The sequence below is a fragment of the Schistocerca nitens genome, chromosome 4 (assembly GCF_023898315.1).
Source record: "Schistocerca nitens isolate TAMUIC-IGC-003100 chromosome 4, iqSchNite1.1, whole genome shotgun sequence".
NCBI lineage: Eukaryota > Metazoa > Arthropoda > Insecta > Orthoptera > Acrididae > Schistocerca > Schistocerca nitens.
In genome coordinates, this window is record NC_064617.1 from 587,175,343 (window position 1) to 587,192,853 (window position 17,511).

Consider the following 17,511-nt stretch of genomic DNA (forward strand, 5'->3'; position numbering starts at 1 on the left):
GGCTCGTTTAATGACTTAATATATGGATAGATATATGCTGAATAAAGATCTGTTACACAGACAGAGATATGAGTAAGAGTTAAATGAACGAAATAAGATCACCGATTTCTCCTGCCTTACTATGAATTATTTTTTTGTTTAAAAATGGAAATTGTCCAGCATTTCTCGATACGCTAGTATAAACAACATGTACGAATATAAACAAACTAACAGTAAAGCATTTTTACCTAGATACTACAAGCTTTTATTGAATAAAGAAATGATTTTTTCAGATATTATTTTTGAACGCAAGTCCGAAAGTTATTTGGAAACCATCCCACGCTAAATTCTGACCGACATTCCTTGAAGTGAAGATGTAACGTACATAGTTTAAAAACGCCATCTCCATTATTGTTATCAGCTTTCAGATCTAGTTTGGAAACCTACTACAGTGAAAAGAATTTTCATAATGATGAGGCAGCAGAGCACACGTCGCCTACTTTACCACTAGCGTCACTCCAAGACCAATGAGCTGTCCTGCAGCTATGAAAACCAACCTTGCCTGGGGAAACTGACGACTGCATTATTTATATAATTCCCCTATACTGTAAAGGAGCTCGTTACTACAAAAAATATTAAAACTCTCAAACTCATGTCAGGGTATACAACTAAATAAAAACCCGCTTCATAGTGGAAATAATTTTGTGCATTAGATATCCAGAGAGTAAAAGAGAGTAAGTACTTAGTACTTGTTATGTACTGTAATAGAAGAGGTAACCATTATGATGTTTTTCTCAGCATTTTTTTCTCTATAACACCGATGGCATAACTAGCTGTCCAAGGGATGTTACTGCCATTTGGCATACAGAAGTAAGGGAAAAAGCATGTTGAGTGTAAATCAATTTCAATCGTCCTACATATCTAAACACTTTCGGTCATTAAGTATCTTCTTTTTGTTTCTTTCCTATCACCTCTATCATTTTTTTTATTTTTGCAATAGTTGCCACAGACAAGCGTTAAGACACAAAAAACAAAATACTAATATACCGTTATTAGCAAAGTGATTTAGTAAAATATATTATTGAGCTTGAGTAACAATCACATTACTAAAAATCTTACTTGGTTTATTGCTTACTATCAAATGTCATTCGTTGCACATCTAAATGTGAGTTCAGAAGAAATTAGGGAATATTGTTTTGTGTTGAAGTAAAAAATACCGCCAGCGTAAAGCTTTCCTCATTTTGTGGCTAATCGCTCGAAGTAAGAGTCGAATGTGACATACGATGTAAAAAAAAAAAAAAAAAAAAAAAAAGAGGCAGCACTTCGTTTACTTCCTGTGACAGTACTATATCAAGGCGGAAACTCGGAGAACGACAATGTTGTGTATGTTATCGAAAACGGATTCATGATTATAAAACGATGCAGGTCAGATGGATGATTCATTTTCACAGTGAACTGTCACGTACGGAACATATAACTGCACAGGTCCCTCTTCATAGTTTCCTTAGAAACTTTAATACAGACCAGGGGTAGGTGACCTTTTTTAACTACCGCCCATGTTCATATTTCTGTCAGTAGTAAAATTTTGTAGCTGCCCATCATTTCCACAGTAAATGTGATGTATAAAGTTGGGAAGTAATTATGCATTATAAAATTTATAAGGCAAAGTTACAGCAAATTAAAGCATTTGATAATAATTACTTACGAAATACTTTGCAAAATCTTTTGAAAACATAATGAAGATGTTTTTAAAATCTCTAAAACCTGCTGCCCACTATGAAAGTTAACGACCACGTGTGTGCAATAGGAACTGACTACCACTGGTGTTGAGAGAACTACAATGTACACAGGAGACGTCAATAAATTCAAGGATAGGCAAGCACTTTTCTTCGTTTATGCCAAGTGACATTATTTGTGAACGTGAGAAAATTATGAAATGATGTAATCAGAGGTTTATGCTGTATTTATTTGAGATCCAAAACTTATGAAGTAGTCGAAGAAAAAATTGAGAAAGTGGGAAACCTTTACTACATAGAAAACGCCAATCGAATTCAAATAAGTTGTAAAGTGTGTTCGAGAAGCTGCAACTATAATGAAAAGATGAGCATTGATCGTACTTCCAGCGATTCTGTGGACTTGGGGCAACAGACAAATGGAAGCTAGAAAAGAACTGATTTCGCACAGACTGACGGTTCCGTCGTTTTTTGGTAGAATGAAAAACCGTACAACACTGGCGCAATGTTCTACAATATTTTTTTCCAAACGTATTTTCAGTTCTTACGCCATCATTGAATTTATTTATATTTGTACCTGAAGATGGTGTAACAGCCGAAAATCAGTTTGTAAGAAATAATAATTATTGTAGAATGTTATACCAGTGTCGTCTGTTCTATAATTCATAATCAGCCGATTTCGGGCATTTCCCCAGTTATAACAACGTTACGTTCTATAACAAGCAGGAAAAGCGAGAAGTATTTATGGGATGACACAAGAATTTTCTGGTATCAAGAATACGTAAGCTCGTTGGTATACATTTTCCTGACATTTATTTTTAATTTCACCAACCAGTTCCACTAGTAACAAATGTAGTAGTAAAACTAAGGAAGAGATTTCTGTGAACGTAGGTGTCGACGACAACACTGAGGTGAACCGCAGACTATTGTCAGCTGGAAAAGTAAAGAAGTGAGGTATTTTATACCTGATGTTACAGAGGAGTGCTGAGAATTACGTGCTGAGTCGGAAAGAAAAATAAATACATGGAAAATGGCGACTAGAAGAACGGACAAAAGCCAGTATATCTACAGGTGCACACCAAGTAATTTTCAAGGCACAAATGTAGGGACAGAGCAGTGATAAAGCATATTTAAAACGTCGGTAAGTAGAGCATATGCCTAACCACGCAGGGACCTTTTTTTAACTCACTGGAACAAATGGGCACTGCAGATTTAAAATACTACTTCTGTTTTAAATCGCAACGTGATACAACTCAATGTGTAGAAGACAAAAACACTAACTAAACATCTAACTCCGCGTATCATGTCACGTCGCGTCTTGTATTTACAGCTCTTCGGGAAGTCGCTACTCTATGTGACTCCGACGGATCAGGAATATCTATAACGTCATTCATATTTAAATGCTTTATTAATTAATACTGTATTCCAGTCTCCGTCTTCCTCTACAGTTTTTAGCCACTACAGCTACCTCTAGTAAAATGGGGGTTATTCCCTGATGTCTTTACAGGTGTTCAACCATCCTGTCCATTCTTCTTGTCAGTGTTTTCTATGTATGCCTTTCTTTGATGACTCTGCGCAGTACCTCCTCATTCCTTATCATTCCTTCTCATTTTCAACGTTTGACTGCTGCATCACATCTAAAAGGCTTCGATTCTCTTCTGTCCCGGTATTCCCATAGTCCATGTTTTGCTACCATACAATGCTGTGCTCCAAACGTCCATTCTCAGAAATTTCTTCCTCAAAATAAGGCCTGTGTTTCGTACTTGTAGACTTCTGTTGGCCAGGAATGCGTTTTTTGCCAGTGCTAGTCTGCTTTAGATGTCCTCCTTCCTCCATCCGTCATTGGTTATTTTGCTGCCTGGATAGTAGAATTCCTTAACTTCATCCACTTCTTGACCATCAGTCCTGATATTTAGTTTCTTGCTGTTCTCATTTCTGCTACTTCTCATTACTTTCGTCTTTTTTCGATTTACTGTCAGTCCCTATTCTCTACTCATTAGACAGCTTATTCCATTCAGCACATCGTGTAATGCTTCTTCACTTTCACTGAGGATAGCAATGTCATTAGCGGATAGTGTCATTGATATCTTATCACAATGAATTGTAGTTCCATTTGTGAACCATTCTTTTATTTCCATCATTGCTTCTTCCATGTACAAACTGAACAGTAGGGCGAAGGACTGCATCTCTGTCTAACAGACTTTTAATCCGAGCACTTCGTTCATGGTCTTCCGCCCTTATTATTCTCTCTAGACTCTTGCACATGTCTCTTGTTATAGCTTACCCCTGTTTTTCTCAGAATTTCGAACAGCTTGTAGGATTTGACACTGTAGAATCCTTTTTCCAGGTCGACAAATGCTACGAAACGTGTCTTGATTTTTCTTTACTCTCGCTTCCATTATCGACCGGGACATGAGAATTTCCTCCTGGCGCCTTCACCTTTCCTAAAGAAAACTGCCGTCATCTACCACATTCTCCATCTTGTTAGCGAATTGGATGCATGAGCTGTTAAGCTGATTGTGCGATAATTCTCGCACTTGTCAGCACTTGCAGTCTTCGTAATTTTGTGGATTTATTTTTCTTGTAGATGATACTTTTCCAAACTTCAGATGATAGATCGCAAGAACCACATATTCTACACAAAAACGTGAATAGTCATTTTGTTCTACTTCCTCCATTGGTTTCATAAATTCTGATGGAATGTTATGTGCCTCACATGATCGTAAGCCTTCAATAGCTCTTTTATATTCTGATTCTAATACTGGAACCCCTATCTCTTCTAATTCGACTCTTTTTTTCTTCTTCTATTACATCAGACAAATATTCCCCTCATAGAGGCATTCAGTGTACTCTTTCCACCTATCCACACTCTCCTTTGCATTCAACAGTGGAATTCCTGCTGCACTCATAACGTTACATCTCATGCTTTTAAGTTCATCGGAGTTTGTTTTCATTTACCTACATGGTGAGTCAATCCGTTCGACAATCATTTATTTTTCGGTTTCTTCGCAATTTTCATAAAGGCATTTTGTATTGGCTTCCCAGCACTTCCTGTTTATTTCGTTACTGAGCGGCTTGTATTTCTGGATTTCATGACTTCCGTGAATATTTTTGTATTTTCTCCTTTCGTCCATTAACTGAAGTATTTCTTCTGCTACCCATGGTTTCTTCTCAGTTACTTTCTTTGTACCTACGTTGTTCTTTTCAACTTTTGTGACTGTCCCTTTTAGAGATGTCCAATCCTCTTCAATTTTACTGCCTACTGAGCTATTCCTTATTGCAATATCTATAGCCTTAGAGAACTTAAAATATATCTCTTTATTCCTTAGTACTTCTGCATCCCTCTTATTTGCGTACTGAGTCTTTCTGACTAATTTCCTAAACTTCAGCCTACTGTTCTTCATTACTACGTTATGATCAAAGCCTATATCTGCTCCTCGGTACAGCGTACAGTCTAGTATCTGATTTCGGAATCTCTGCCTGAAAATGATGTAAACCACATGAATTATTTCCGTATATCCCAGCCTTTGTCAAGGATACCTCCTACTTTTGTGATTCTTGAGCAGAGTATTTGCTATTACTTGCTGAAATTTATTACAGAACTCAATTAGTCATTCTCCTCCCTCATTCGTAGTACCAAGTCTATATTTCCCGTAATGTTCTCTTCCCTACAACTGCATTCCTGTCCCCCCATGACTATTTGATTTTCATCTTCCTTTACACACTGTATTCCCCGTTCATTATTACACTCACTTTATCTTCAGCTTGCGACGTCGGAAAGTATACCTGAACTACCGTTGTCAGTGGTGGTTTGCTGTCGATTCTGATAATATCACAGGACTGTTCACAGTTAGGTGCTCTCTGCCTACCTTCCCATTTATAATTAATCTACTCCCGTTATAACATTTTCTGATGCTGTTGATATTACCCTATATTCATCTGACCAGAAATCATTGTCTTCCATTTCACATCACTGACCCCCACTATATCTAGCTTGAAACTTTGCATTTCCGTTTTCTGACTTTCTGATTTCCTTACCGCGTTGATATTCTGGCATTCTACACCCCGACTCGCAGAACTTTATCCTTTGTGGTGTGCGTACTGCAAGACCTTCGGTACACACACCATCAGATTATTGACTTGTAGCTCTAACGGAGTAGGCGAATGTCAGCAATATGTCTCGTGGTCTTATTGTGGCGGGTTTATCTTCTGCCGTTAGGTCAGACGATAGAAATGCCACTTGCACGCTTAGAGTAGCAGATTGACGGTGACCAACTTTAAGCAGAACTTGATTAATTTTCACACACATTTATTAAAATAATAAAAGGATAGACATTACGTAACTCGATTCTGGATGCTGTTTACAATTGACAATCTGAAGCTCCTTTGGTCTTGGTACGTTAATCTTATTCTCACATATCTCTGATACTTGAAAAAGTGTCTATACATTTATCTTCATGGTTATGTACAGGAATATGATAATCTTATTAGGTGCATACTGAAACTTGACTATAGACTGGTACAGACTAATGCAGACTGACTAATCGGAGGTCTGTACACTCGTTATAATACCTCGCGCGTTTCAGGTATCACTGCGCGAGTGTGATCCGCGTGGAGAAAAGGTTCTACGTTAGCTGCAATCTCATTGGCTGCATTACATATTAATACGCGGATCGGCGGAAGCAGTTTTTGATCCGTCTCTAAGACAGCGCCATCTCGTAGTGCAGAGACGGACAAGCGCTGCGCCTGCGCTGTTGTGCTTAGCGGGGCGCGCTGTAGTGGGAAAGTTGTGTACGCGCTGACTACGCGGAACTATGTACACAACATCCTTGCGTTGGTTATTCATCCTTTTTCTCATGGTCACCTCACTTGACAGTTCTCTCCAGCACATCAGAATTGGGCACTTTGCTAATGAAGAGATCATCATGACACTTTTTCATTTACAAACCACATGGCCTGTGGATATTCATTATTTGTCTTCAACGCAGGGGTTTCCATTGCGTTCTGCTCCCTCATGCCGTTGATCATTGCTGACTCTTCCGTCTTTAGTGGCAGTTTCTCACAGCAAGGGCAACAGAGAGCCCTTAACCTCTGTCCGCTCTGCCGCCCTCTTTGAGAAGGTCGGTGGCAGAATGAGGGTGACGTCCTAAGCCGGAAGTCTTTGGCCGCCAATGCTGATTTTTCTAAGAAAATGAGTAGTCTACTGTTCCTCCAATAGCACTGATCCAATATCTGGAAGTGCGTGCAAAATATAAAATGTGCCACGAATGGCATGTTTACAGTGGGTATTTTTCATTTTCTAAAAGATGTGTCATTCAAGTAATTTTCTCAAGTATCGGTGCATTGTTGAGTGCGACTTCATAAATTCTGTACCACACTAACGGGCATTTATTGAGAAATGAGACCAATTTCTTCCTGTATGGTAGGTTTTTGTTCTGAAAAATTTCTCAGACGATGTTGAACACCGCAGCGTTATGACGCCCCTATCGAATAAAATCACAAGCTGTAAATTCCCGTGAATGTGCTGACCAGAGGATGGCCCCACTTGAAGAAATTGAGTGTCCCAGAAACATCTGTGTCAGCATTTTAAGAGAAACCTGAGCTGAGACCATTGCTTGTTAATTTTCGCCGCATAGTTTCTTGGTGCAAAAGAAGTGATTATCATGTGAGTGTCGGGAACATTATCCACTTAAAAAAAGTACGGACCAATTATCCCTACTCCCTGTACCGTGCAGGATACTCTAACACGACCAGCATGCAGTGGTTTCTCTTGAATTTCGCTAGCCTTCTGTCCACTCCAATATCGGAAATTTTGATCTTGATAAGAAGAAATTTGCTGCAAAGGCCCGCAGCACCTCCAGGCTCATTTTGAAAGCTGTTGCTTTTGACCTCACACGACTGCCATAATCGCTTTCAGGCATTTATTTATCAATTATCATGTTGCTCTGATGAAATCAAAGGTCCCGTTGCAAAATTCGGACCAAACTCCGATCAGATACCTGATGAGTTCTAGCGTGTTTCCTAGCACTTCTTTGAAAAGGCTGAAATTAATGCATTAAAGCCTTAGCTCAAATGGTTCAGAGCACTATGGGACTTAACATCTATGGTCATCAGTCCCCTAGAACTTAGAACTACTTAATCCTAACTAACCTAAGGACGTCACACAACACCCAGTCATCACGAGGCAGAGAAAATCCCTGACCCCGCCGGGAATCGAACCCGGGAACCCGGGCGCGGGAAGCGAGAACGCTACCGCACGGCCACGAGCTGCGGACGTTAAAGCATTAACGTTTCCTGGAGTTCGAGCTGTGCGTGTCCACTTCCTTTAAACCTGTCACCACTTGTAAACAAACCTTTCCACTCCATGGATATCATTCGTGCTAATACAGTTCTCTTACTCTGATCCATCAGTTTCTTATCTCAACTATAAATTAGGGGGAGTTTTACCGCACCTTTTATTTCCCAGGATGCCCGGTGTAAAGATAATTTTCTACGTTAACTGATTTGCTCCGGCTAACCTACATCTATACAGACACGGTGCAAGCCACCGTACGATGCGTGGCGGTGGGTACCCTGTACCACTGCTAATTATATTCTTTCGTGTTCCACTCACAAACAGATCGAGAGACAAACGACTAAGCGTGTGTGACGCTTATGCTCGATCCACCGGTCCTCCACAGTCCTGATGACCTGACCAAGAAGTGACATGGCACAGCTACAAGGAAAAAGATATACACAAGACTTACCCAAACCAAGATCATCCTTTCAGATCCTACAACGGCTCTAATCTTGGATGGAGGTGACTTGAAGACGTCCAGACATCGGCGGTTGTCGAAGACGTTACACAGTTGCGTTCCCGTAAGTTACCTGCACATTCTGTACACCGGGACAAAGTCAAGCTTTACAACACCCTTAATGAAGAGTGATACCATACAGTTCAGCAGCTGACTATTTGACTTTTGAGAAATGACACGTTACACAAATAGATACCGTGTTTTCCAATTTCACTTAGCGCTTTTACGTTTATACGGAAGTCTCTTAGCATACAAGTATTTGGATGAGTGGTCACTTGAGGGTACGAACCGAATCTCCTGGCAAAGGAATTTATAGTAAATTTGGTAGAGACTGCATTATCAAGCAAACGGTTAATAAAATAGCGTCGTCCCGCGGTAACTCAAGTACGAAATGGGAACACTGGGAGTCGTTTCTTCCCATCCACCTTACATTAGTTCTATTGGCTTCGAAGAAAATCTAATTATCCTTCTACCATCTTGAACTACACAGCTCAGGGGAATCAGCATTTATTTGCTGGGTACGGGCTTGGCGAACCCGGGGTCCCCGAGCTGTGGACTGGTGTGCGCCGCCGGTCCTCTGACACCGTAAGCTCTGGGCATGCTTCAGCGACCACCGTGTGGCGCAACGGTGGAACGTTGTGTGTCGCAGGGACCGGGGATCTTGGCTTGATTGTCTGGATCGCGAGGATGGTACATACCTCTATAAAAAACCCTTCAATCTTAAGGTGTGCTGCGCGCCGATAAGATGCATGGCTGTTGAGGTGGAACAGTCGCTAGCGGGCGACCTCTGAGGAACCTGCCGCACCTCAGTTGTATAAGGCTTACCCAGGCATGCGGGGCTCTGTCTGGGCTGACGTTTCGTTCCCTAGCTGCTCGTGGGACGCACATGGCAACCACGTATTTTCCTTCACCAACTTCGCAATCAGTCAAGCGCATGAGGGAGGCTAGTCCTCCAGATATGCAGATGGAAAAGAGTAACAGGGCTCTTGGAGTCGTCAATGACAATGTTTTCATCGTGATTAAGAGGAAGGAGGGCTCATTTGAAAAAGTGTCTCCTTTCTACATACATAAAGGTTTAGAAGGACTCGCAGGTACACTGAAATCTATCAAACGCCTGAGGAATGGTACCCTGTTAGTTGAGACTACTAGGGCAAAGCAAGTGGAGCTGCTTCGAAAGTCAACCAAGTTAGGCGAGTATGATATTGCTGTCGAGTTGCACAATTCCCTCAACTCCAGTAAAGGCGTTGTCACCTGCCGTGATTTAATGGATATGGATGTCGACGAGCTGAAGCAAGAATGGGCAACACAGGGGATTGTAGACGTGGAACAAAGGACACGTAGGAATAATGGAGTTATTGAGAAATCTGCCACCTTCATTGTGACTTTCAATTCGCCTGTCTTACCTGAATACGTTCTGGCTGGTTTCCTCCGACTTAGGGTTCGGCCTTATATACCTAACCCTATGCGCTGTTTCAAATGTCAGCGATTTGGCCATACGACAATGAGTTGTGGGGGTGAACCGACCTGCGGTATATGTGGCAAGGCAGCTCATGAAGCTGGGACCAACAGCACATCTCCAGCGCTGTGTATCAACTGCTCTGGGAGCCATCCCGTCTGGAGCAGAGACTGCCCCGTCTTTGCGGAAGAACGAAAAATTCAGGAGATCAAGGTGACTAAGAGGCCACCTTATGCGGAAGCCAAAAAAGAGTATAGGGCTACAAAACCCCGAACTACACAGCATACTGGAGACGAATAAGTAAGTACCGTAACTATTTAAGTACTCAGGACAGTCGCTTTGCGATTAGTAAGCGATAAATACAGGACATGTAGATTTCATATCGTGACAAATAAACCAGCAAGACAGAGACGTAAGAGCATAAACTATGTGATCATAAGAATCCGGACACCCCCACAGACATTCGTTTTTCATGTTAGGTGCATTGTGCTGCCACCTACTGCGAGGTACTCCATATCAGCGATCTCAGTAGTCAGAGACGTCGTGAGAGAGCAGAATGGGGCGCTCCGCGAAACTCACTGACTTCGAACGTGGTCAGGTGATTTGTTGTCACTTGTGTTATACGTTTGTATGCGAATTTCCACACTCCAAAAATCCCTAGGTCCACTGCTTATGATGTGATAGTGAGCTGGAAACGAGAAGGGACACTTACAGGCAGACCTCGTCTGTCGACTGATGGAGACCGCCGACAGTTGAAGAGGGTTGTAATGTGTAATACGCAGGCATCTATCCAGACCATCACACAGGAATTCCAAACTGCATCAGGATCCACTGCATGTACTATAAGACTTAGGTGAGAGGTGAGAAAACTTAGATTTCATGGTCGAGCGGCTGCTCATAAGCCACACATCACACCGGTAAAAGCCAAACAACGCCTCTCTTGGTGTAATGAGCGTAAACATTGGACGATTAGATAGTGGATAAGCGTTGTGTGCAGTGACGAATCACGGTACACAATGTGGCGATCCGATGGCGGGGTGCGCGTATGGCGAATGCCAGGTGAACGTCATCTGCCAGCATGTCTAGTACCAATAATGAAATTCGGAGGCGGTGGTGTTATGGTGTGGTCGTGTTTCTCGTGGAGGGGGCTTGAACTCCTTGTTATTTTGCGTGACACTATCTCTGACGGAGTAGTTACAAGGCAATAACGTCCCTGTAATGGACTGGCCTGCACAAAGTCCTGACCTGAATCCTATAGAACACCTTTGGGATGTTTTGGAACGCCGACTTCCTGCCAGGCTTCAGCAACCGCCATCGTTACCTCTCCTCAGTGCAGCAGTGAAGAATGGGCTGCCATTCCCCGAGAAACCTTCCAGCACCTGATTGAACGTATGCCTGAGAGAGTGGAAGCTGTCATCAAGGCTAAGGTTGGGCCAACAGCGTACTGAATTTCAGCATCACCGATGGAGGGCGCGACGAACTTTGAAGTCATTTTCAGCCAGGTGTCGGGATACTTTTGATCACATAGTGTATATTGCTCCTACGTCAGTGATAAGATTTCTTTGTACAAATATACCAGCATTTTCTTATTGGACCAAAAATATCTACAAAGAAGTAAATTTTTGTTAAAAGCTACTACTTTCCTTCTACATTTCATAGTGTTCGTATACACGCCGTTTGGTGCGCCGCTTAGAGCATCGCAACAAGGTTTCTTCTGATGGGAATGGTGCTATCACTGCGAAGATGAAAGACAACGGCAGAAGTCATGGTGAAGATAGAGTGGTTCATCACCTGTATGACAATGAATCCTAATCCCTTGGCGCCCCATAAATTGTGATTCTTGCGGATGATGGTGCCTATTTCACTATAATCCGTGCCTGAGTGCAACTCCGGTGGGACATGACATGGACTGTGACAGCTGACGGTAAATGTGAGGAGGCTGGTGGTGAAGCTGTCAACTACTCATACATGAGGACTGCAGTGAGTCACTATGCTGAACAGTGCAGTCATTAAGAATGTCAGGTATCAGTCACGTTCATACCATTAAATACTGAAGCCACTTGTTTTATAACGTTTTCAAACGTGATGGCGTTCAAAATACAGGTCAAATACCATAAACAGAAGTAACAAAGTAGGCCTAAATCTATTTTAGTCAATGATTTGCTATTTTGATTGGTGCCCACGTGCAAAGCAAATAATTGCGCTGAACATATTACTCTGCAGTTAAATTTAAGCCGTTTGCAAGTATGTGATTGAAAACTTAAAATTTGTTGACAATTACTTTGCAAATATCTGAAAATGTAATTTAAATATGAAAAACCTAATTAATTTATTCGAGACTAGGTAATTCGCTTTCCTGTTTTAATAAATAGAATAATGTATTCAGTAACAAAGTGTTAAGCAGAAAACACTTTCAAGTTAAGGGTACTACTCATTTTCGTTAAATTTTAGTCATTATGAGGGCACCCACTCTTTTTCATGTAATAGACACAGTAATAACAATGATAGGTGGCGGTGTAGAAAAATCGCGATGATTAGACATATGCTACATCATAGGCCTTACCATTCGTGGCCTATTTGCTATGGATAACCAGTACACGCTAAATACATAGTATTTCATATCTACGTCTGATGTCTTTATATGATTTTTACATCCAGAAACTTTACCGCCATGCATAGATACAAAATATGATTCCCATTTACCACTGTGACGTGAAAAATGGCAGTGTGCTCATTTTGTTAGCACGTTCTCAATTTTATACAATATCCTGTTACAGTTCCATGGTAAACAGTTTGTCTATCCATGTCGCCCATAAAAGAAAAATTCTCTGTCTCGTTTGTCATTGACATCTACTCATCTTGTTCATAGACTTAATGTTTTGACTTTGCTTTAAGTATCATTCTGAACTTACAAGATCATATTTCTGTTGTATATGGGAGCAGCTTCAAACCACTGCCTTGCGAATAATTTAATTGAAAGCGCTTGTAGGATTTACTTAAACAGGCAGATTCAATTGTTTCCATTTTATTGTCTTTACGTAACATAAAACTGGTATACAATACCTTGTTTCACTTGGACGTATGTTAACTCGGAACATTTATCTCGAAACGTAGCATTTTTGGAACTAGATGAAATATACAGCCTTTAGACCTCCTAAACATGGTAATTCGTTTAGGAAATTTACACCCCTACGTGCAATGAGGATCCGTTTATAGTAACCTCGTCACATGAAGTGACTTGCCTACAGGGTTGTTACTCGTCTCTCTGTAACTGTAGTAAACTCGAAATGAATTTCTTCCGTGGAATACTAAAATCGGAATTTGTTGAAGTCTTGACGTTGTACGATTTGAATTCAATACTTGAAACATGAATTCCTAAGCGAGCTTTCATCAGACCGAAGAGACATTGGCTGGGTTTTACTCTAACTAGAATAGAATTCTGAAATCGCTGGAATTTATGTATTGGAACAATAAAAGTTATAAGGCAAATGGTAGCTCGACTACCGAAATATAACGACGTCTTCAACAGCCAGGAAACTCCGGAACTGTCGGAGTTAGTCAAACGTGCATTGTCTGCGTTATTCCAGCAATCTATGGAACATCTGATCAGTGACTTCTGCTGTAAAATGGAAGAGGGTGGACGTTCAGTGGTACGAAGAGGGTAATCCGATTCCAAGTAGGGCAGTTCCAGCAGCTCACATATAGTTAGACCGCTGTCACAAGAAGAGAGAACAATGTGTTACACGATTACCAGTGTAATTTCCGGTCGTGAAGCAAGTGATGGAAATGTGCCATACAGGTCTAGGCTTTGCATCATTATTTTCATACCTATTTTATTACAGCGCCCCCAGTAACTTTGGTTTCCATAGGTAACCAACTAAAGGTCTGTATGAATGTTTAGCGCGTATAAGCGGTAATGCAGCATATTGGCTTACGTTAGGCTCGTTTACTGTTAACAGGGCTTCGGAGGATTGCAGACTTGCATGTCACATTACAGAAACAGAATTAAAAGAGGAATAGCAGTAACGGATGTGAGGCAACTGATATTACCATTTACCTTTGCCTTCACTGAACTAACAAAACAAAGGTACGTGTTCATTCGATTTAGTGGTTTGCATATGCTTCTAAATCATCGGGATACAATTAAAGGACTAGCTGTTATCGGACACAATAATAGATAAAAGATTTATATGTATGAAAGCTATATGAAATTTATGTACAGTAACGTTATTTGTCTTACACACAGTTATGGTGCCAGAAGAATGCCTCTCATGTGAATTTCCACCTACCCACTGCTTGGCTTCTATATGCACACAGTGCTTGATTCTCAGCTAAAAATTGTGGGCGTGAGTCTAAATCAGACGAAGTGAGAGAGTGGCCCTTTGTCATTGGATTCAAACATCCGGTGCACGTCGCATATGTTTGAGTCGCGGCAGTCATCACCGGGGTCGCCAGTTATCCCAGAAGGTTCTCTTCCTTTCAGCTGAAAACTCACATACCTCATACTTGGTTAGTGAAAAGCTGAAAGAGATGCCCATACGTGATATTGCATGCTGCCTTCGCATACGTACTAATTATTAGAGTGCAAATAGTCCAACTAGCTGTGATTTATCCTTTCAATTTATTCTCTCTATCCTCCGTTAGGTCCACATCTCGAAAATCTAATTCCTTGCTCTTTCTTACTCAAGATCCACTTCTCAGCATAATAAAAGAGAACACTTCGTACAAAATTCGTTATTTTCCTGAAATTTTTGACCATATTACAGTAAAAAATTCTCTTTTTCTTACAAACTGCCTCTTTCGCTGTTGCTAGCTTGTTTTTCATTTCTATGCTGGTCTTCAGTCGGGTCTGTCCTACTTCCCAAATATTTAAGGTTTTGTACACGTGTTAATATTTCTCCAGTCAGTATTATCTTTAACTTTTTTGTTCTTCTAGCCCCACAACATTTATTTTCTTTGTACTGATTTTCATTCCATGCATATTTCCCGTAACGTCAGCAGTATCTACTACGGTGGGAAACCCGGAACATAAGAGAATCGAAGCCTTTGAGATGCAGTGCATCAGAAAAGTGTTGAAAATTAGGTGGACTGATGAGGTAAGGAATGAAGCGGTTCTCCACAGAATCGGCGAGGAACAGAAGATGTAGAAAACACTGAAAAGAAGAACGCAGAGGATGCTAGGACGTCTGTTAATACCTCAAGGAATAACTTCCACGGTACTAGAGGGAGATCTAAAGGGTAAAAACTGTAGAGTAAGACAGAGATTGGAACACATCCAGCAAATAACTGTGCATGTGGATTGCAATTGCTACTCTGAAATGAAAATTTTGGCAGAGGAGAGGAATTCGTGCCAGGCCGCATCAAACCCTCCAGAAGGCTGATTTAAAAAAAAAAAAAAAAAAAAAACCTGTAACTCTTTTTTCATATGTTGCTAGAAACATCATTTTGCCTGCCCACCGCACACACCATATTGTTGTTCTTCCCATTTTTGCCCCATCTAGTGGGCAGTCGTCAGCCTTCTCTTACTTCATTCCCTAGCTCTAATTCAAAGATATAGTGGCTACAGTTTGTCTATAAACATGAGTGACCTAATGATGACATTTATTGTTAATAATAGGCCACCGGTATTAACGTTGAAGAGGAAAGCTACAAAATATATTGCACTGAAATTTGTAATGGCATTTTTAAGTACGAAGAACGAATGGCATGATATTGATTCAAGATGGTGATTATTTGTCTTCCACGAATAATTTTTCCGAGTTAGCTAGTAAGACGATATGTTTACAATGCAAGCCTCCAGAAGAGCAATTCATCACTTCCGTACATACGTTTGTGTAGGTACTTTAGATAATAGCATTAGAATTACCAGTTCATTTTACATGAATATTCACATTCCTGCATCATTAGGTAAATATGAATTTCTTTTAGAAATTTCTGGAAGCTTTTGACAGTGATCTAATTTCAGGCAGTTATTAATCATAAGTCATCGAGTCAAAATCACATAAACATTTGGACCAAATTTTCTAATCTACGTTGTTACTGTGGACAGAGATGCAATAAATTACTGTCATGTCGTTAATGTAGAACACTGACGACTATTCCTTTTATCTGCCACTTGTAACATTTTGAAGGTCAGCACTTTCGCCTTTTATGTTAGTTACTTTCAATGATCACGGTTGTAATATCGACGCATAATAATTTTCAAATGTAAGATGTAAGATTTCGTGCATATGCAAAAAAAACAGTATATCAACCCATTCTGTTGTCAAATACGATAGAAGCACTCGAGTTCAATAATTCTTTAGCCTTTGTTGCTGCTATAGTTGCCGACAGTTTTCTTACCATGTCTATCGGGGGCGGCTCCTGTATAGGTTTGCAGGTTTGCGCTATCCCCAAGGAACAATTTTGTTCAACTGTGTTTGCCTTCTGAGCGTTCTATAATAGTGGAGAAGTAGCGCGCCGCTTATTTCTTTTGACATTCCCGGGCTCCAAACGCCGAACGGAGCGGAGTTGGACGGAATGGGCCGACGGCGACCGCGGGTCGCACTGTGGATGCAAACGTGGACTTTGGTGTCTCAGAGGGGTTGCGGGGTGCGGGGGCAACGCCTGGCATCACTGTACTCGTATGCGGGCCTTATGTGTACAAACACCTCACCCGGGCCAACCTGCCAGCTGCACGAAGAGGGCCCGAACTCTTCTGAAGGGAATCGGAACTATCGGACCTTCGAACAAAATGGGATTCTCGCTCCACCTCACCAGTTCAGGTGTAACTGTGAGCGAACTATTTCCTGTGCGTTGTGTTAGTTATTTTAGCGTGGGAAATAGTGAATTTTGAGGCTCATGTGACAAGTGAACACGTGAAATAATGAATCTGGCAATTTCACTGCTCTCTGAACCCTTCAGTTCACGGAAGTTTAAAGAAAAATTAGAAATCAAGAGGCTAGGTAGGCCGACTCCTGCTTTAACAATTTTGCAGACCGTTAAAACGAAAAGTCGCCAATTCAATAGGAAATTTAACTCTGAATTGTACAACAATCATGAATGGCTGTGTGGTTGTGACATGAAAAATGCCTTATTTTGTTTTCCTTGTTTATTATTTGGAGGAGGTCTTTCATGGTCTAAACACGGAGTCTGTGACATTCAACAACTCCATGACAAAATTAGAAAACATGAACATTCTTCAGTCCATATAAGTAACGTTTTGAACGTGGCAAGTTTAGGCAATGGTAATATAGCTACCCAATTAGACAGTGGGTACAGAGGGTCCGTGGCATTACACAACCAGAATGTTACCGATAATAGGTACATATTTAATCTAAGTATTAACTGTATTCGTTTCTGTGGTGTGTTGGAACTTGCCCATAGAGGACATGATGAGACTAAATCATCTTCCAATCCTGGTATTTTTCGTTCCTTGATTGAATTAGACTCTGTATTAAAATCGCAGCCGGCCGCGGTGGTGTCGCGGTTCTAGGCGCGCACAGTCAGGAACCGTGCGACTGCTACGGTCGCAGGTTCGAATCCTGCCGCGGGCATGGATGTGTGTGAT